This window comes from Cebus imitator, unplaced genomic scaffold (genome assembly GCF_001604975.1).
Source record: "Cebus imitator isolate Cc_AM_T3 unplaced genomic scaffold, Cebus_imitator-1.0 Scaffold111, whole genome shotgun sequence".
Taxonomy (NCBI): Eukaryota; Metazoa; Chordata; class Mammalia; order Primates; family Cebidae; genus Cebus; species Cebus imitator.
This window is the reverse complement of record NW_016107426.1, coordinates 378,091-398,177: the sequence shown is the minus strand read 5'-3', so window position 1 is coordinate 398,177 and position 20,087 is coordinate 378,091. Positions and strand designations below refer to the sequence as shown.

Sequence of the window (20,087 nt, the reverse complement as noted above, 5' to 3'; positions counted from 1 at the left end):
GACGGGGTTTCACCATGTTGACCAGGATGGTCTCGATCTCTTGACTTCGTGATCCACCCGCCTCAGCCTCCCAAAGTGCTGGGATTACAGGCGTGAGCCACCGCGCCCGGCCAAAATGATGTCTTAGACTTTGTTCTAAGTAGACATTAGTGAAAGAATGAATGGGATGAGTCTTCGTGAAGCAATGCAACAAATATTCACTGAGGGCCTACTATGTGCCAGGCATGATTTTTGCCCATCTGTGAGCAAAACAAAGCCCCTGCTCGCATGAGCTAACATTCTAGCAGAGAGAGACAGGCAGGAATCAAACAAGCACGTGATATAATGTCAAGCAGCGAGAAAAGGCCAAAGAACAGGAATTCAGGGAAAGGGTGACGCACGGCACTTGAGCTAGGATGAGCAGAGGCATCCTTTGTGATGGAGACACTTAAATAGAGGCTTGAGTGAAGACAGAGTGAGAGGCCCCAGAGTGTCTGGGGAAGCTTACTCCAGGCAGAGGGAAGAGCTATCGCAAAGGTGCTGAGGCAGGAGGCTTCTTTCTGTATATTTAAGGAGCAGTCATGGCTGGATGCAGTGGCTCAGGCCTGTAATGAGTGTCAATCTACACTTCAGGCCAAGGTGGCAGACCACTTGAGGTCAGAGTTTGGGACCAGCCTGGTCAACATGGTGAAACTCCATCTCTATCTACTAAAAACATAAAAAAAATAGCCAGTCATGGTGGCACATCTATAATCTCAGCTGCTCGGGAGGCTGAGGCAGGAGGATCGCTTGAACCTGGGAGGCGGAGGTTGCAGTGAACCAAGATTGGGCCACTGGACTCCAGCCTGGGTGACAGAATGAGACTCTGTCTCAAAAACAAACCAAAAAAGTAACAGTCAAGAGGCCTATGTAGCCGGAGTAAATTCATTCAGTGCCATGGTAGGTTCCGAGGCCTCTGTAAGCACTTTGAATGTCATCAGAGTAGGGTGATAGCTCTTAAGACAAGTTCAGAAATGCTAAAGACTCACCAATGTTCCATACCCAAGCTTGTGGCTTGCAAATCCAAGTCAGCTATGTTCGCAGAAGGTGGCTAACAGCAAGGAATTGCACCGAGCCCAATGTTAACCCAACGTGTACTGAGTTTGTTCTCCAAATCCATGCTCTGTCCTGGGCATGAGCCTGTCCTGGGCACTCCTATTACGGTGGGCTGGGCCTGGCTCTCCAAACTGCCTAGTCACACACCCTCGGGGTGTGGGGGAAGCCTCTCCAGGAGCTACGATCCCCCACTCATTCCCCGTGTAGGTGGAAGGCAGTACTCTATCATATGACTGCTTATCCATTCAGCATCCTGGTGGTAATGGAAACATCAGTGCTAGTGTTAGTGGGGGTGAGCAAAAGGGGACAAAAGTCAGAACCCTTAAATTAGTGGCCCAGTTAATTTTTGAAAAGATCTGACTGGCAGCCTAAAATAACGTGAACTGAGATTCAGCACATTGAAAAACAAACTAATAAAAATTTCAATGGCTAAATGCAAAGCAACAAACTATTTTTAAAAACCTGGCTGGGCGTGGTAGCTCACACCTATAATCCCAGCACTTTGGGAGGCTGAAGGAGGCAGATCACAAGACCAGCCGGGCCAATATGGTGAAACGCCATCTCTACTAAAAGTATAAAAAATTAGCTGGGCATGGTGGTGGGTGCCTGTAATCCCAGTTACTTGGGAGGCTGAGGCAGGAGAATCACTTGAACCCAGGAGGCAGAGGTTGTAGTCAGCCGAGATTGTGCCACTGCAGTCCAGGCTGGGTAAAAGAGAACTCTGTCTCAAAACAAACCAACCAACCAAAAACACCTGTAAAAAATGTGTGGCGATTCAGACGCAAGCTAGAAACTAGGTGCTGAAATTGTTGTATCCAATTTTAGAGACTTCATCTTCCTGGGAGGTGGGTAGCAATCCTTAGGAGGAAGAAAGGCTGAAGATGTGCTGAGGGTTAGAGAAGGGCTCTGTTACTCACCTCCCCTCTAAGTCACCTCATCCGAAAGCAGAGTCATCATAGACCATGCCTCACAGAGTCTGGGTGAGGGTTGGACAAGATCATACATGTGGAATGCTTAGCTCATCGGCCGACAGACTGTAAACACGCTGCACTTGTTAGCTGCTGTAATTGTCCTTACTTGCGTGAAGGCCCATGGGGCTGGAGGCTATTTTCTTGCTGGTGCTTATATCTATAGCACTTAGCACAGGGCCAGGCACACAGTGACACTCAAAGAATGTTACTACGTCAACACTTGTCAGGGGTAATATATGGGTAGGGTCAGGGTTAGGGTGGTGGTCCTGAGAAGCTGCCACCCCAGTAATTACCACTACCATTATTTATTTATTTTTATTTTTTGAGATGAAGTCTCGCTCTGTCACCCAGGCTGGAGTGCAGTGGCGCGATGTCAGCTCACTGCAACCTCTGCCTCCTGGGTTCAAGCAATTCCTGCCTCAGCTTCCCAAGTAGTTGGGATTACAGGTACCCACCACCACACCTGGCTAAGTTTTGTACTTTTAGTAGAGACAGGGTTTTGCCATATTGGCCAGGCTGGTCTTGAACTCCTGACCTCGTGATCTGCCGGCCTCAGCCTCCTAAAATGCTCGGATTATAGGTGTGAGTCACTGTGCCTGGCCACCACCACCATTTTTAATCATGCCTTGGACACTTGGCACATACCAGAGACTGAACAATGAAAACCACAGATGTCTTTTTGGACTGTGCCATATTTTTTTTTAAATTGGCAATACAGGGTCCATCCTCCTTCTTCACTGGACAGAAAGGAACAGGCACTGTGCCCTTTAGAAATGGACTGGTAAGTCTGGTTTGCCAGTGTCCACCGACCTGCTTGGCCCCGAAGGTGCTCGAGTTTGCAGTCTCTGACATACACCATCTTGTTTAATTCTTGCTTGAACTCTGTGAAGTAAACTGATGCTATATGGATGAGGAAACTGAGGCTCAGAGACTTCCCAGAGTCAAGACTGAACGCAGGTGCGTGGGTCTCCGAGGCTGGCGATGCTTCTGCTCTGTGCATTGCTGCTTGCAGGGAGGGGCACGGGGAATGCTGGGAGGTGATGTCGTGGGTCTCATCTAGGACCAGACGATTCAAAGATTTTATTAATCTATTTCTTTGAGACGGAGACCTGCTCTGTTGCCCAGGCTGGAGTGCAATGGCGTGATCTCGGCTCACCGCAACCTCAGACTCCCGGGTTCAAGCGATTCTCCTGCCTCAGTCTCCTGAGTAGCTGGGATTACAGGCACTCGCCACCACACCCAGCTAACTTTTGTATTTTTAATAGAGACGGAGTTTCACCATGTTGGCCACGATGGTCTCAATCTCTTGACCTGGTGATCCACCCGCCTCAGCCTCCCAAAGTGCTGGGATTACAGGCGAGAGCCACCACACCTGGCCCATTCTTTAACTTTCTTTCTGTGGGAAATCTGTAGGTACATAAAGGAGAGTGGTTCGCTCTTTTTCTAGCAAAGTGGTGCTGCTTAGAAAGGCAAAGATGAAGGGCTAGGAAAAGGTTACGTCACAAAGGAAATGAGAACAAGAACTAGCAAAATGCAGGTGGCAGCAAAACATAAATGATCCCAAAATTAAGGCAGTGAAGCAAAGTCTCTTCGTCCTTGGATTGCTTCTCTTGACCCCACACAGCTGCTCCCCTGCCTTCCCCTCCTGATGGGAACTTGGGATGATCTCTGCAGCCTGGAGGAGGAAGGGCAGTGAGGATGAGACCTGGGCTGAACCAGCCAGCTGTTCTGAGCTGCCATGGGGTCTGGAATGTACAGACATTATGTGGTAACCTGGCATCTCTGTGCCTCAGTTGCTTCTGAGGAGCTCATTTCCCCTCAGTGGTTGTGCTGAGGCTTAAAGAGCTACTATATGTTAAGTATTCATAACTTAAACCCGGGAGGCAGAGGTTGCAGTGAGCCAAGATTGCACCGCTGCACTCCAGCCTAGGCAACAGAGCGAGACGCTGTCTCAAAAAAAAAAAAAGAAAAGAAAGAAAGAAAGAAAAAGAAAAGAGGTTTAATGGCCTGTCCAGGACGCACAGCTCCAGTGTCTGCTTCTGCAGAGGACTCGGGAAGCGTTTAGTCTTGGTGGAAGGTGAAGGGAGAACGCACTTCACTGGCCACAGCAGGAGCAAGAGTGTGGGGAGGGAGGGGCCGCACACTTTTAAACGACCAGACGTCACGGGAACCCACTCACTACCGTGAGGACAGCACCAAACCGTTCATGAGGGATCCTCATTTCATCCTCATAAAGAAATGATCCTTACATTTCCGCCCATGATCCAGACAACCCCCACCAGCCCCCTCCTCCAGCACTGGGGATTGCAGTGAGATTTGGGCAGGAACAAATACCCAAACTATGTCAACATGGAAATAAGTAACCTTGAAAAGGAGAACTTTGTTTTCTAAGTGGGCAAGAAAAGACAGTGACAAGAATTGTATTTAGAAAAGGAAGCAGATGTCAGTAAAACAACCATGTCTCAAGAATCAATACTTATGGCCAATTAAGAAAAGCAAACGTTTGACTTCTCTGAGACCTCCTTTGTATTTCAGCCTTTTTAATGAGTTTCAAATTCTGCATAATCAGATTCGTTACTGGGAATTTTAAAATGACTTTTAGTATAACTCCTTTCGATTGGATAACACTCTATAATCCCGGTGTTATCAGTTTGCTGAGTGACGTCAGGGCCCATCTTTGCCTATTTGTTCACTTGGCATTTCCCCGCTTTTATTTTCTCATGCCAGTGAACAGAAATCTACACCCATGTTTAAGCTGTGAGGAAAGATACAGTTTATATCTTTCAGCAACAGGTGGGGATTTTGTTGAATTTAGACAGTAGGTCTTACATTTCCAGCAGCAAGACAGAATAAAGTAATCCAGGCTTCCCCTCTGCTGCACGCCCAGGCTAAAACAAGAACGAATTCTAATACAAATGCTTTGTGCGTGCGTGTGTTCGTGTGTGGCCCCTAATCTTTGCCCTTGACTTGAGCTAAAGCTTCCTGGCTCAAGTCATAGCCACCAAATACCCCAAGACAGCTACTAAGTAGAATTTTATCTCTTCTAGTCAAACAAATTGGAACCTCTCAAATTGAATTAATAAATGATACAACAGCTGAGAGAATATATCATTTCCACACTTTTTTTTTTTTTTTTGAGATGGAGTCTCGCTCTGTAGCCAGGTTGGAGTGCAGTGGCGCAATCTCGGCTCACTGCAACCTCCGCCTCCCGGGTTCAAGCGATTCTTCCATCTCAGCCTCCCAAGTAGCTGGGACCACAGGTACGTGCCACCATGCCCGGCTATTTTTTGTATTTTAGTAGAGACGGGGTTTCACCATGTTAACCAGGATGGTCTCGATCCCTTGACCTCGTGATCTGCCCGCCTCGGCCTCCCAAAGTGCTGGGATTACAGGCGTGAGCCACCGCGCCTGGCCCATTTCCACACTTAAAATGTGGGTTACAAATCCAAATGTTAGGTAGGTCCCTTCTTACTTAAGGGGACAGAATAAGTAACCACTACTAAATAGTAACCATCTATGCTTCCCAGAGTCAGTTACTACAATGGATTTACTAAGAAAAACCTAAGAAGTTGAAATTACAAGCCTTCCAGTAAACACTGAGTGATTTGTGATTTTTTAAAACATGTCAGTATGGCCTCTGGACTAGTGGATAGCAGAGGCATATTTGTTTAACAAGGAATAGATCACAACAAACTAAGGAAAAAAATACTTAACATGTAGAAATGGATGTAACAAAGAATTTACGGGTAGTTTTATCTCCCCCCACCCAGCTCCTTCCTTCCCTCCTTCCTTCCCTCCCTCTCTCCCTCTTTCTCTCTCTCTCTTTCTTCTTTTTCCTTTTCTTTTGATGGAGTCTCACTCTGTCACCCAGGCTGGAGTGCAATGGCACGATCTCAGCTCACGGCAACCTCTGCCTCCCAGGTTCAAGCGATTCTCCTGCCTCAGCCTCCCCAGTAGCTGGGATTACAAGTGCCTGCCACCACACCCAGCTAATTTTTGTATTTTTAGCAGAGACAGATTTTGCCATTTTAGCCGGACTGGTCTAAAACTCCTGACCTGAGGTGATCCACCTGCCTCAGCCTCCTAAAGTACTGGAATTGCAGGCGTGAGCCACTGCACTTGGACATTATCTTTCTTTCCTTTGCCACCCTGAATAAGAGCCAAGAATGGCCCTACCATGGGACTTGAAAGAGTAAAATAAAAGGTACAAAGAAGCGAGATTTTTATTATGGCTTTTTATAGGATTCTTACCAGTTTATGATCATGACTTTCTATTTTTTTTTTAATTTTTGAGATGGAGTCTCACTCTGTCACCCAGGCTGGAGTGCAGTGGCGTGATCCTGGCTCACTGCAACCTCTGCTGCATGGGTTCAGGTGATTCTCCTGCCTCAGCCTCCCGAGTAGCTGAGATTACAGGCATGTGCCAGCACCCCTGGCTAATTTTTGTATTTTTAGTAAAGATGGGGTTTTGCCATGTTGGCCAGGCTGGTCTTGAATTCCAGACCCCAGGTGATATGATCATGACTTTTAAGCCTGTCAGTTTCATCTTTAATACTGATGTGACTCATGGAGCATGTTGAATATCAAATTGATTCTTTTTTTTTTTTTTTCAAGAGATGGGGGTTTCGCCATGCTGGCCAGTATGGTCTCAATCTCCTGACCTCACAATTCGCCTGCCTTGGCCTCCCAAAGTGCTAGGATTACAGGCATGAGCCAGTATGCCTGGCCCCAAATTGATTTTTACTTGGAATGCCAGTTCCATTTCCTAATTCATATGAGACTATTCAGACTAGAACAAGAGACCTAAAATTTGAGTGTCTTTTCCATAAAGACAGCGAAATATTCAGATGAGCAGGTTTTATTATATTTTCTCAACAAAGGAAAAACGAGTCCGAATGGAATGATTAAATTAATTAATTTACTTCTGATAGTCACAGAATATCCCCTGATTACAGCCCACTAGTTTTTCTTTTTGATGGTGTTACCTACTTACATGAACTTTGGGGTTTTTGCACTGGAGTGCAGTGGCACTATCTCAGCTTCCACCTCCCAGGATCAAGCGATTCTCCTGCCTCAGCCTCCCCAGTACCTGGGATTACAGGCGCGTGCCATCACGCCCAGCTAATTTTTGCATTTTTAGTAGAGATGGGGCTTCACCATGGGGTTTATTTATGTTTTGGCAATGATCAAGCGTTAGGATCACTTTGTAGTTGGATAGAACTCTGGATCCCCCTAGTGGTGTTCTCTTCAAAATGCCGGTTTTCACTAAATGGTTCATGGAATTTTGAGTTACCATCATAACTGAAAAAAGGACACAGGAAGACAGGTATCACACATAACAACAGTAAACATTATTTGGTGCAACTTCGTTTCAATTATGTATCTATGAATGCAAGGTCAAGAGCACCTTTCAGTCAGAAACCTTCAGTATCCAGGAAGCTACAGGAAGCAGGGTGGAGACCAGGCTGTGCCTGAGGCCACAGGGTTCCCAGGCAACCCTTTCCAGTACAAGAACAGCTCCAGTTCTCCTTTTCCTGGTTACTTATTTCCATGTTGACATAGTTTGGGTATTTGTTCTTGCCCAAATCTCACGTGAAACTGCGATCCCCAGTGCTGGAGGTGGGGGCTGGTGGGGGTTGTTTGGATCATGGGCGGATCCCTCATGAATGGTTTGGTGCTGTCCTCACATGGGAGTGAGTGGGTTCCCGTGAGGTCTGGTCGTTTAAAAGTGTGTGCCCCCCCCCCGACACACACTCTTGCTCCTGCTCTGTGCCTGTGAAGTGCGTTCTCCCTTCACCTTCCACCAAGAGTAAACGCTTCCTGAGGTCTCCCCAGAAGCAGATAGTCTCTGTCACCCAGGCTGGAGTGCAGTGGTGCAATCTCGGCTCACTGTAACCTCCGCCTCCTGACTTCAAGCGATCCTCCTGCCTCAGCCTCCTTGGTAACTGGGATTATAGGCATGTGCCACCATGTCCAGCTAATTTTTGTGTTTTTAGTAGAGACGGGGTTTCACCGTGTTGGCCAGGATGGTCTCCATCTCTTAACCTTGTGATCCACATACTTTGGCTTCCCAAAGTGCTGGGATTATAGGCCTGAGCCACTGCGCCCGGCCAGCTAGTTTAATTTTAACATAGTGAGTAATGTGATCATATTTTCTAAGAGTTCAGAAAATGAAAATGAGAAGCATTGCAATACCAAAGCTAACATGATGTAAACATCACCATAAAAGAGAGTTAAATGACTGTGTTATTTTAATGATGGATGGAAGGATATATACAACTAGATTAGGACAGTAAATAAACAAAATGGTACATTCTGTACACTAGATAGAAAAGCATTTGGGATTCAGAATGGTGAAGAAGAGAATGGGAAAGCACTTATGAAGAATGAATCTCACAAGTCCAAGCGCAGACAGGCAAGTCCTAAATCAATAAAAAATCTCATCACCTCCCAAAGACACTTGCCAGTTGAAATGGCAGCTGCTAAATTAGTTTGGGCAGAACACCTGAAGGACCATACATTATCATTATTTTGATTGCTTTGTGAGACCGAATAAAGTCACATTCAGGTGACTGATTCAGGTTCCAACTAAAATCTCCCAAGGGTGAAAAAGGGAATTTTTTTTTTTTGAGACAAGGTTTTGCTCTGTTACCAGGCTAGAGTACAGTGGCATGATCATAGTTCACCACAGCCTTGGTCCTGGGTTCAAGTGACCCTCCTGTCTTAGCCTCCCCAGTGTCTAGGACTATAGGTGTGTATCTCCATACTAGGCTCATTTTAAAATGTTTAGTAGAGACAACATCTTGCTATGTTGCCCCAGCTAATCTTGAACTCCTGGCCTTAAGTGATTCTTCTGCCTTGGGCTCCCACAGTGATGGTGTAAGCCACCACACCAGCCCAGAGGAAAATTTTAATAATGGATATACTGGCCCCTTACAGTGGAGAACTGCGCCTGTCAGATATTCCTACAGATGTTTTCTACACTGTATCAGTGCAGCAGCAACTGCAGTTCTCCCTAGTTTGTAAATTTGTAGCTACCTGGCTTGAAAAATGAAGTTTGGAGCCAAGCATGGTGGCTCACGTCTGTAAACCCAGCACTTTGGGAGGCCGAGGTGGGCAGATCACCTGAGGTTGGGAGTTCGAGACCAGCCTGACCAACATGAAGAAACTCTGTCTCTCATAAAAATACAAAATTAGCCAGGCATGCTGGCGGGCACCTGTAATCCCAGCTACTCGGGAGGCTGGGGCAGGAGAATCGCTTGAACCCAGGAGGCGGAGGTTGTGGTCAGCTGAAACCGCGCCATTGCACTCCAGCCTGGGCAACAAAAGTGAAACTCCATCTCAAGAAGAAAAAAAAAAGAAAAATGGAGTTTGAAATTATCTTCTTTATTTCTATGAAAATTTTCATAAAATGGCAGAAAACAAAAATTGTTGCTTTCTTATCCAAATAAATACAAACTGGACTTTGACTGTCTCTGAATACATTTGGCAGATAGTACATATAATTTTGGCAAACTCGATTCTGTTTATGAACTCCTTAAGAGAATGCAAAGATCTTACCTGCATAGCCATGTATACATGACACTGTTAAAAAGGGTTGTGATCTGCTTACCGTGATACTGAGGGTTTCACAATGAAAGTTCTGGTCATTTTTCAGTGTTCTCAAAATGTGCAGAAGCACTGAATGAAATTTTGACATTATAGAAATGGAAGGAGATGGCTTCCTTAGACTGTGCCTATAAGACGGCTATCATTGCTGCCAGTCACATACTAACAGAAGCAACGGACCCGACTGAACAACAGCTCATCAGCCGGAACAAGCCTGCAGCTACGAGGTGGGTGGGCACCCTTGGAGGGCTGGGAACAAATTCCTGCAGGTCTAAAAACCTGCTCTTGCTGCTAAGTAAATCCCAAGTACTCCACACTCAAACACTTCTGTTGAGAGGATACTGAGCTTGAAGTCCTCATGGACTGGCACCAGGAATCAGTATAACAGGGGTTATGTAACAGCAGCGCTGCAGGCAAAGTGAATTTTTACACGAGAATGATTCCGTTTTTTTACTCTATAAAAGACAAGACAGATGCCCTAAACTGGCTGCAGGTAGTTAGAGAATATTATTGGAAAAGGAAACAGAAAAAGTATTCTACTGTATTATGGGCCAAAGAAAACCATGCTATTTTTAATTAAATATAGGCCATAAACTGCGTGGTCCAATTGTATTCATGTTCTGTTTTTAAAAAGTGTTTATTTTAAGAACAGATTAGGGCTGGCATGGTGGCTCACGGCTGTAATCCCAGCACTTTGGGAGGCCAAGGTGGGCGAATCACCTGAGGTCAGGAGTTCAAGACCAGCCTGGCTAACATGCTAAAACCCCATCTCTACTAAAAATACAAAAATTAGCCGGACATGGTGGCGCCCACCTATAGTCCCAGCTATTCAGCAGGCTGAGGCAGAAGAATCGCTTGAACCCGGGAGGTGGAGATTGCAGTGAGCCAAGATTGCGCCACTGCACTCTAGCAACAAAGATAATTAAAATAAGTTGCTATATCAGAGAATACAAACATTATAAAATAGTATTATATTTTTCTCACACATATTATTTGTTTAATCAGTACTAGTATTTGCCACTATTAAATGTCACAACCGCAGGGTCTAACTCTAAAGGGGATAAAAACAAGAGCTTTTTACCTCTTGCTTTCCTCACAGAGCTCATGACTAATGATGGCATAAATCTCTGCCATCAACACCTACAACTCTGATCTGTTATGAGTATTCAGACAAGATTCAAATATTCTCAAAGAAAGAAACGTAGTGCACGTTGTGATTGCCTATTCAGCATCGGCGAGCACTGCACCCCGAGCTACCTCCTCCCAGGAACTGAATGTCAGCTATGTACACTGTCGTTTCCTCCACTGCAGAAAGTCTCAGTGTCATAAAGAATCCTTTCGTCTTAACATTTATGGTCACAACTGTCTTCCCAAGTTGACCTGACTACCAGTTCTGAACAAAAGAAAAAGTATTAATCAGAATATTATTTAGCAAGTACTACATGAACTACTGAACAATCTGAGCTACCAGTTGGTTAATCATCAGTGGCTGTTTATTTGCCAAAATTATATGTAGAGTGCTTCTAAATGGCATACAAGATGCTGATCAAAATATCCAGAGAAAATGAAAAGATTTCTTTTGCAGTCAGTACAATAGGAGTTAAGGCTCATCTGGCTACAAAATGAACATTATTACTTATAAAGCAGATGAAAATATTGGGTTTTGGGTAGTAAAATTAAAGCCCCTATGAAAGTAGGCCAGCCAAGAGTGGGTATCATGTCAGTCTGGGGCAGATGTAAACACCAGGCACAAAACAAAAGGCACAGTTATGAATCCATTTTAATATACTTTCAGAATTAACTACAGATGTAAGCTCTGAAATGTACACTGTTGTTTAGGACTCTGCTGTCCAATAAATAGTCACTAGTCACATACGGCTATTTAAATTTAAATTAATTAAAATTAAATGAAATCGGCTGAGTGCGGTGGCTCACTCCTGTAATCCCAGCAATTAGGGAAGCCGAGGTGGGTGGATCACTTGAGGTCAGGAGTTCGAGAACAGCCTCGCCAACATGGTGGAAACCCCGTCTCTACTAAAAATAAAAAAATTAGCTGGGAGTGGTGGCAGGCGCCTGTAACCCCAGCTACTAGGGAGGCTGACGCAGGAGAATCACTTCAACCCAGGAGGCAGAGGTTGTAGTGAGCCAAGATCGCACCACTGCACTCCAGCCTGGACAACAAGAGCAAAACTCCATCTCAAAAAAAAAAAAAAAAAAAAATTAAATTAAATTAAATAGAAAACTTGGTTCCTCAGTTGCATTAACTGCATTTCGATATTCACATCTTATCTGTCACTCCTGTATTAGACACTATAAATATAGAAGATTTCCATCATCACAGAAAGTTCTATTGGGTAGCCTTGGTCTAGGACTTGAAACTTTTACCAGTAGAGGGAAATCTGGAAAAATGTATTGTGGTAACCCATATTTAACACCCCTCTCTGCTCAGTTCATCCCACAGACTCTAACACAAGTAACGAAAATATGTTTGTCACTATAGTTCTCTACTAAAATGGATCACACAACCAATCAAAAATATTCTTGCATTAGGGACTTAAAATATCAAATAATCAGAACAAGAGAAAAACAAATATGGAAAGACTCCTTCTTTACCCAAACAACCTGCTGTTTTGCTTATACATCTATGTCTGAAAATCAGGCCCATGCCATTTCAGACCACAACCTTGTCATCTACTTCTATGAACTACTGCATTTTTTTTTTTTAAACTAAGTCATTTTTACATTGGTAACAAGGCATAGTTCAATTTACTAGTGGTAAAGCCAAAAATAACTAGGCTAGGGTCACTATAAACTGCAACCAGAAAATGCTAAGAATATTCCAGTTATAAGCACAAGCCATGAGCAAACATGACTCTAAGAAAGACTGATAGGTAAGTTAAAGACAACCAAATCTAATAGGATGATTGATTTTTTCTCTGAAACATCAACGTCATATAAAGTCTAGAATCCGAGCTACATTTCACATTTGCTTTCCCACTGTGTTCTGACTATGAGTCCTCCCAAGTACAGCTTAAATATCATGTTACAATGTGACAAAATTATTCTCCCGATTCATCTGCCTGGCTGACAAAACCTTGAGAAACAATACAGTCATGTACCGGATAATGACATTTTGGTCAACTACAAATTGCATTTCCAGTGGTGGTCTCATAAGTTTATACTGGATACTGGCGCTGAGAAATTCCTGTCGCCTAATGACTTCATAGCCATTGTAAAGTTATAGCATAATTACTTTATTTTTATATTTATTTACTCATTTATTTGAGACGGAGTTTCACTCTTGTTGCCCAGGCTGGAGTGCAATGGTGCGATCTTGGCTCACCACAACCTCTGCCTCCTGGGTTCAAGTGATTCTTCTGCCTTAGCCTCCCAAGTAGCTAGGATTATAGGCATGTGCCACCAGGCCGGGCTAATTTTGTATTTTTAGTAGAGACAAGGTTTCTCCACGTTGGTCATGCTGGTCTCGAACTCCTGATCTCAAGTGATCCACCTACCTCAGCCTCCCAAAGTGCTGGGATTACAGGCGTAAGCCACCGCATCCAGCAATTACTTTATTGTTAAAAATAAATGTAGTGTAGCCTACATGCAGAGTGTTTATAAAGGCTGCTGTAGTTTTGTTTTTTGTTTTGTTTTGAGACAGAGTTTCGCTCTTGTTGCCCAGGCTGGAGGGCAATGGTACTATCTCAACTCACTGCAGCCTCCATCTCCCGGTTCACGTAATTCTCCTCCCTCAGGCTCCCGAGTAGCTGAGATTACAGGTGTGTGCCACCATGCCCAGCTAATTTTGTATTTTTAGTAGAGACGGGGTTTCTTCATGTTGGTCAGGCTAGTCTCGAACTCCCGACCTTAGATGATCCACCTGCCTCAGCCTCCCAAAGTGCTGGGATTACAGGCGTCAGGCGTGAGCCACCACACCCAGCAATTACTTTGTCTTAAAAATAAATGCAGTGTAGCCTGTGTGGAGAGTGTTTATAAAGTCTACTGTAGCATATAGCAATGTCCTAGGCCTTCACATTCGCCCACCGCTCACTCACTGACTCACACAGAGCAACTTCCAGTCCTACAAGTTTCTCCACTGTAAGTGCCCTATACAAGGGTGCTGCTTTTATCATTGATACCATATCTTTACTCTACCTTTTCTACGTTCAGATATACAGATACCATCGTGCTACAACCGCCTATAGTATTCAGTACAGAGGAGCAACGGGCTACAGCACATAGCCTAGGTGTGCAGTAGGCTACACCATCTACGTTTGTATAAGTCACTCTGATCTCTCAGAACACACCCCAGTTGTTTAGTGACACATAACATCTATGAATTTATTTCACCGGAATAAAAGCAAGGAATTCAAAGATGACAAATAATCAAACACACGGTTTTCACAAGTAGTGGGCAGATCACAGCTGATGATCACTATAGACACTACTAAACATAAAAATCAGATGTGATAGTACATATTGAAATTATGTTTCAAAAAGCAACTCCTGTACACTCTTCTAGGCCCCAAAAGAGTAATGAACTAGGCCAGGCACAGTGGCTCACTCCTGTAATCCTAGCATTTTCAGAAGCCGAGATGGGCGGATCATGAGGTCAAGAGAGTGAGACCATTCTGACCAATATAGTGAAACCCTGTCTCTATTAAAAATACAAAAATTGGCCAGGCTTGGTGGCATGCACCTGTAGTCCCAGCTACTCGGGAGGCTGAGGCAGGAGAATCGCTTGAACCCGGGAGGCAGAGGTTGCAGTGAGCCGAAATCGCGCCACTGCACTCCAGCTTGGTAACAGAGTGAGACTCAGTCTCAAAAGCAAACAGAGTAATGAACTATATATAATGGCATAGTTCACTGTGGATCTTTATCCCCCTACAACTTAACTGGCAAAGTCTACTATAAACTTTTCCCCTAAACCAACTTTTGCTAGATAGATACTGTAATTAAATAAAGAATTAGAATACTCACCAATAAGTCAGTAGCAGTCAGGGGTTTGTCCTTTATCCGAATACCCTCCATAATGTATTCTTCCTTCTGTCACTACCTGCAAAACATCACCAACCCCTAATTCTCAAGAGTCATTTGTCAAAGTCAGTACTTAAACTGGTAAACATGTCTGAGACCAAACATCCCTGCTGCTAGGGCACCATGGCAGACAGGGCTTGAAAGGTAACAGTTTTATTTTGAGCAGGGGGCAAAGACAATGCAGCACTCCACAGCTACAATGTAACTAGATCCTGCCTCAGTTTACTAAGAAAACACAGTGCACCCTTGAAGGCAACAGGTCTGAACTGGGCAGGACCACTTGTAAGTGGATTCCCTTCTGCCTCTGCCACCCTTTAGACAGCAAAAAAAACCCCTCCTCGCCCTCCTCCTCTTTAGCCTACTTGACATGAACATGAAGAAGATGAAGCCCTTTATGATGATCCACTCCCACCTAACGAACAGTAAATATATTTTCTCTTCCTTACCATTTTCTTAATAACATTTTCTTCTCTCTAGCTTACTTTATTATAAGAATACAGTGTATCACACACATAACATACAAAACACGTGCTTAATCGACTGTTATTAGTAGGGCTTTTGGCCAACATTGTTGGTAGTTAAGGTTTTGGGGAGTCAAAAATTATCTGCAGATTTTTGACTGTATGGGGGTTGGTGCCCCAGTCATGTTGTTTAAGGCTCAACTATAATCAGATATTAATAGCATCTTAATTAGCAATACTAGGGAAGAACAGCTCTTATCACACCAGAAACAGACATGCTTTTTCTCAGAGGCCGGGATATCTTTCACTCTGTGTTCTGCAAGGAACAACCTGACTCACCCTCCTCCTCATCTGTTAAAAGCGCATACAATTTCCTTCCTTATAGCATTTACAAGAGGAAAATGTTAATTCATGTTAAAGTTGGAATAAAAAGCCATTTGATGTCTATACATGCCTCATCCCTACCGTTGGAAAAGACTATTCATTGATTTTACTAATTCTGCCTAAATATAGATATTACTGGACCAAATCTTAGAACAAATTACTCTGTTGTTAAAAAAGAGGTTCAACTCACGCTGGGCGCGGTGGCTCACGCCTGTAATCCCAGCACTTTGGGAGGCTGAGACAGGCGGATCACCTGAGGTCAGCAGTTCGAGACCAGGCTGGGCAACATGGTGAAACCCCGTCTCTACTAAAAATACAAAAAATTAGCCAGGTGTGGTGGTGGCACCTGTGATCCCAGCTACTTGGAAGGCTAAGGCAGGAGAATCGTTTGAACCCGGGAGTCAGAGACTGAAGTGAGCCAAGATCACGCCACTGAACTCCAGCCTGGGTGACAGAGTGAGACTCCGTCTCAAAACAAAAATAAAATCAAACAAAAAAGAGGTTCAACTCAGTTTTTCTCCTATCTGGTACAGTTGTTGAGTTGTTCTTTCTTCTTGTGTTTTCTCTCATAGCTTTATTACAAATGCCAAGAAATGATACTAGTTTTGCAATTTTAGAACAGAGCTTAAACAAGAAGGTAAATTTGAAATCCCTGGCTACAGCTTTTACGTATATCAATTAGAAAAACGTTACCACCTTTCAAAATTATTGTAAAACATTGATCCTATCAAGGGCCAATTCTTCTTTCTTCACCAGAATTTGAAATACATCTGTCAGGAACTTCTTGGTAACTTCCAACATATTGATGAATATTGAGGCAGAAAGCAACACAATCTTTAAAGGAGACCATGACTGGCCGGGCGCAGTGGCTCACGCCTATAATCCCAGCATTTTGGAAGGTCAAGGCGGACGGATCACTTGAGATCAGGAGTTTGAGACCAGCCAAAGTGGCCAACAAGGTGAAAACGGGTCTCTGTCGAAAATACAAAAATTAGCTGGGCATGGTGGCTCATGCCTGTACTCCCAGCTACTAGTCAGGAGGCTGTGGCAGGAGACTGGGGGCGGAGATTGAACCCGAGAGGCGGAGTCTGCAGTGATGTCAAATAGCACCACTTCACTCCAGCCTGGGTGATGAAGTGAGACTCTGAAAAAAAAAAAAAAAAAGACAATGACTAATTATGCTGACAAATCAACTAGGCAGCTGTAATAGTTTCATAACAATACTTAGAGAAATAATGTTTGAGACCAAGCGTCCATGTCTTACTATAGAACTGAGTGAGACAGGGATTGTGGGAAACAATTGCTTTGAGCAGGGGGAAAGGACCATATAGCACTTCACAGCTATATCGTAACAATTAACCCAACCTGCCAGCTGGAGAAAAATCATGTGCGCACCTGAGTACTTGTATTTAATTTCTAGTAAATCTCATGGATTTGATCCTTAGTTCGTTGGTTCAACATTTTTATCTGCTTCATCCAAAACAAACTGATCCATTTGAAAAGTTAGAAAAAAATGTTTCACTTAACTGTGAGGACATCATGACTTCCTTCCAATTAGTACAGTGTAGAAGGAGGGTAGAAGAGTTAACTTTTCAGCATAGAACCCTTTCAAATACCACCTCAGCCACGTAATCAAGGTCACCACCAACAGTCTTCACTCTCAATTTGATGTGATGAGAATCACACTTTATATCTGTGGTCTTCCTCAGACATAAAAGTCCCAAATCCAAGTCTAATCCAGAGGAAAATGTCAGTCAATTCTAACAGAAGGATATCCTACAAAATACCTCACTAGCTGTCAAGGTCCTCAAAAATAAGAAAATTCTGAGACTGTCACAGCCTAGAGGAGTCTAAAGACACATGACACCAAAGTGTAACGAATGCGGTATCCTGGGTAAGATTCTGGAACAGAAAAAATACCTTACATAAAAATGAAGAAAACCTGAATAGGTTGTGGACCTTAGTTCATAATTACACATCAATGTTGCTTCATTAATTGTGCCACACTGGCCAGGCCCGGTGGCTCACACCTATAATCCCAGCACTCTGGGAGGCTGAGGTGGGTGGATCACGAGGTCAGGAGTTTGAGACCAGCCTGGCTAATATGGTGAAACCCCATCTCTACTAAAAATACAAAACTTAGCTGGGCATGGTGGCACGTGCCTGTAGTCCCAGCTGCTTGGGAGGCTGAGGCAGGGGAATCACTTGAACCCAGGAGGCAGAGGTTGCAGTGAGCTGAGATTGCGCCACTGCAGTCTAGCCTGGGTGACAGAAAAAAACTCTGTCTCAAAAAAAAAAAAAAAGTATCATACTAACCATAATATAGTTACACCACAGATTTACCATACTAACATAAAATACTAAAGACAGGACTATCAGGTATATGAGGACTCTTGCACTATCTTCTCTGTAAACCTGTAACTTTTTTCTGGAAACCTAAATCTGTTTTAAAAATAAAACAAAGTCTATTTTTAAAAAGTCTTAGTATCCCCTTAGATATTCATGTGTAGCAACTTGCTTCTTTAGACTATTTTCCCTCCTCTACCCTAAATATGACCCGCTAAAAAAATCTTAGGAAAAATCAAAATAGACATTTTCTACATTACTCTTCTGTGTTTAAGATGTACAAACAGTGAATATGCTCCACATTTACATCTCCAGGGCAAGTTCTTCTGATACATACTCACTGGTTTTCATTCACTTTAAAGACAAGTCTCTTTCTAGTAGGAGACTATGAGTTATACAGCCTTGATCTTAATGAAGCCTACCACTTTGTTAAAACAAGCTTCTACTTCATAGCTAATATAGCAGTGAGCTTTGAAAACAGACAGCATGCAGATATCACAAACGACAAAGATTCCCAACTAATAACATGTCACTGCGGTTTTCATGTTGGACACTGCATTTAAATTTGACAACGGTGAACACAAAAGGCATGGATCCTAGTCTACCCAGAAAGCAAGCTTCAGTGTGTCAATCTGTTGAGATATGGCCCCTATATACCTGTATCTGCAAGCCTAGTTTCCATTTAATTTGAAACAAAAACTCCCTGTGTGCAGGGACAATAGTTAAAAAGAATGTTCTGAATGGACTACTTTATACTAAGCCGTAAGTATAAAGTTACATATTTTTATAAAACCTGAGGTATCTGGGAAGTTAGGTCCCCTGAGGGCAGACCTTAACCAATGACTTGGTAGAGATGTAAACACACCAGCTTGCTGGTTCTCTTGTAAGGACAACTCCAAGGACTGACAACGTACACTGACTTCAGAGTTCAGCAGCATAGAGCCACCTCCAGGGGAACAGGCCTAGAGCAGCTTGCTCAGTGGCTTTCCTTCCCTTTCTATTCTATTTCCCTACTCCCTTGTGATTTTTTCCTGGAAACTTTCTAATTATTTTCACAGGAATTCCTGTCTTAGGATTTACTTCTGGGCTTCTAAGACACATGATATAATAAGTTTTTTGGTTTTTTTGTTGTTGATGAGACAGAATCTTACGCTGTCGCCCAGGCTGGAGTGCAATGGTGCAATCTGGGCTCGCTGCAAACACTCTGCCTCCTGAGTTCAAGTGATTCTTCTGCCTCAGCCTCCCAAGCAGCTGGGATTACAGGCGTGCACCACCACAACCAGCTAATTTCTTTATTTTTAGTAGAGACAGGGTTTCGCTATGTTGGCCAGGCTAGTCTCGAACTCCTGACCTCGTGATCCCTGCCCCCTCGCCCTCCCAAAGTGCTGGGATTACAGGCCTGAGCCACCATGCCTTGCCTATAAAAAGTATTTTTAAGCGGATGGCTCTTATCTTTAAAAGCAGTATAACTCACTATTTTTTTTTTGACATATTCTGATGTAAAAGATAAAGTCACTTTGTCGTTGCTGAATGTAAATAGAGAAAACTGATTTAGAAAAGTTTTAAAATTCAAACTTAAATATGAAAGATCTTCATTCTTTACCTGTGATATGTGCGTGCTACAGATATTTTTTCCCAATTCAGTTTTTTTTTAGTTGTCTTTTGACTTTATGATGTATTCATCCGCCATTTATGTTTTTTATTTTATTGCCTATGGGTTTTTGAGTCATAGTTAGAAGGCCGTTTTCTTTTAGTATTTGTATTGTTTCATTTTCCACATTTAGATCCCTGATCCATTTAGACTTTTTGTTATGCTATGAGGTGTAGATCTAATTTTATCTTTTTCCAAACAGCCAACCAGTTTTGGCCCAGCTCTGTGTATTACAAAGCCCAACTCTGCCCCATTGTTATATGATACCACCTTTATCTTTAACTTTCCATGGGCAGTTGGGGTTATTTCTGGATTTTCTATGCCATTCTACTTGTCTTTTTATATATTTACACACTAGTTCCACATCTTATAGAGATTTTGTAGCCTCTATCGTCCTAAAACCTCTATGACTGCCTTTAGAACCTGCATAATACAGTTTTAGTTACAGAAGCTAAAGACAAAAATAACTGTAAACCAATATGGAATTCCGGCTAGTTGGTCTGTTTTTCAAAGTACTACAGGTTAGCGATTTTGAAACTACTTTTTGTATACGAT

General features: G+C 43.3%; 1 long non-coding RNA gene and 2 other non-coding genes across 9 annotated transcripts in view; all 3 read right to left on the bottom strand.

The window, feature by feature from the left end:
* The window catches only part of LOC108311061, a 130,521-nt gene extending 114,041 nt beyond the window's left edge, over positions 1 to 16,480 (bottom strand). For 6 of the 7 annotated variants that reach the window (XR_001828029.2, XR_005201807.1, XR_005201808.1 and 3 more), the window contains exons 1-2: positions 16,229 to 16,480; positions 14,634 to 14,709 (exon numbers count right to left, since the gene is read on the bottom strand). This is a non-coding gene — a long non-coding RNA (uncharacterized LOC108311061). Of the gene's footprint in view, positions 1 to 2,717; positions 3,051 to 14,633; positions 14,710 to 16,228 lie in introns of those variants that run through there. The other variant, XR_001828026.2, reaches the window with a different exon arrangement.
* Positions 14,778 to 14,908, bottom strand: LOC119472661. Its single transcript, XR_005201827.1, has one exon. It is a non-coding gene; the product is annotated as a small nucleolar RNA SNORA63 (small nucleolar RNA).
* On the bottom strand, positions 15,995 to 16,174 carry LOC119472667. Its single transcript, XR_005201833.1, has one exon. It is a non-coding gene; the product is annotated as a small nucleolar RNA SNORA81 (small nucleolar RNA).
* Positions 16,481 to 20,087: the final 3,607 nt, after the last annotated feature.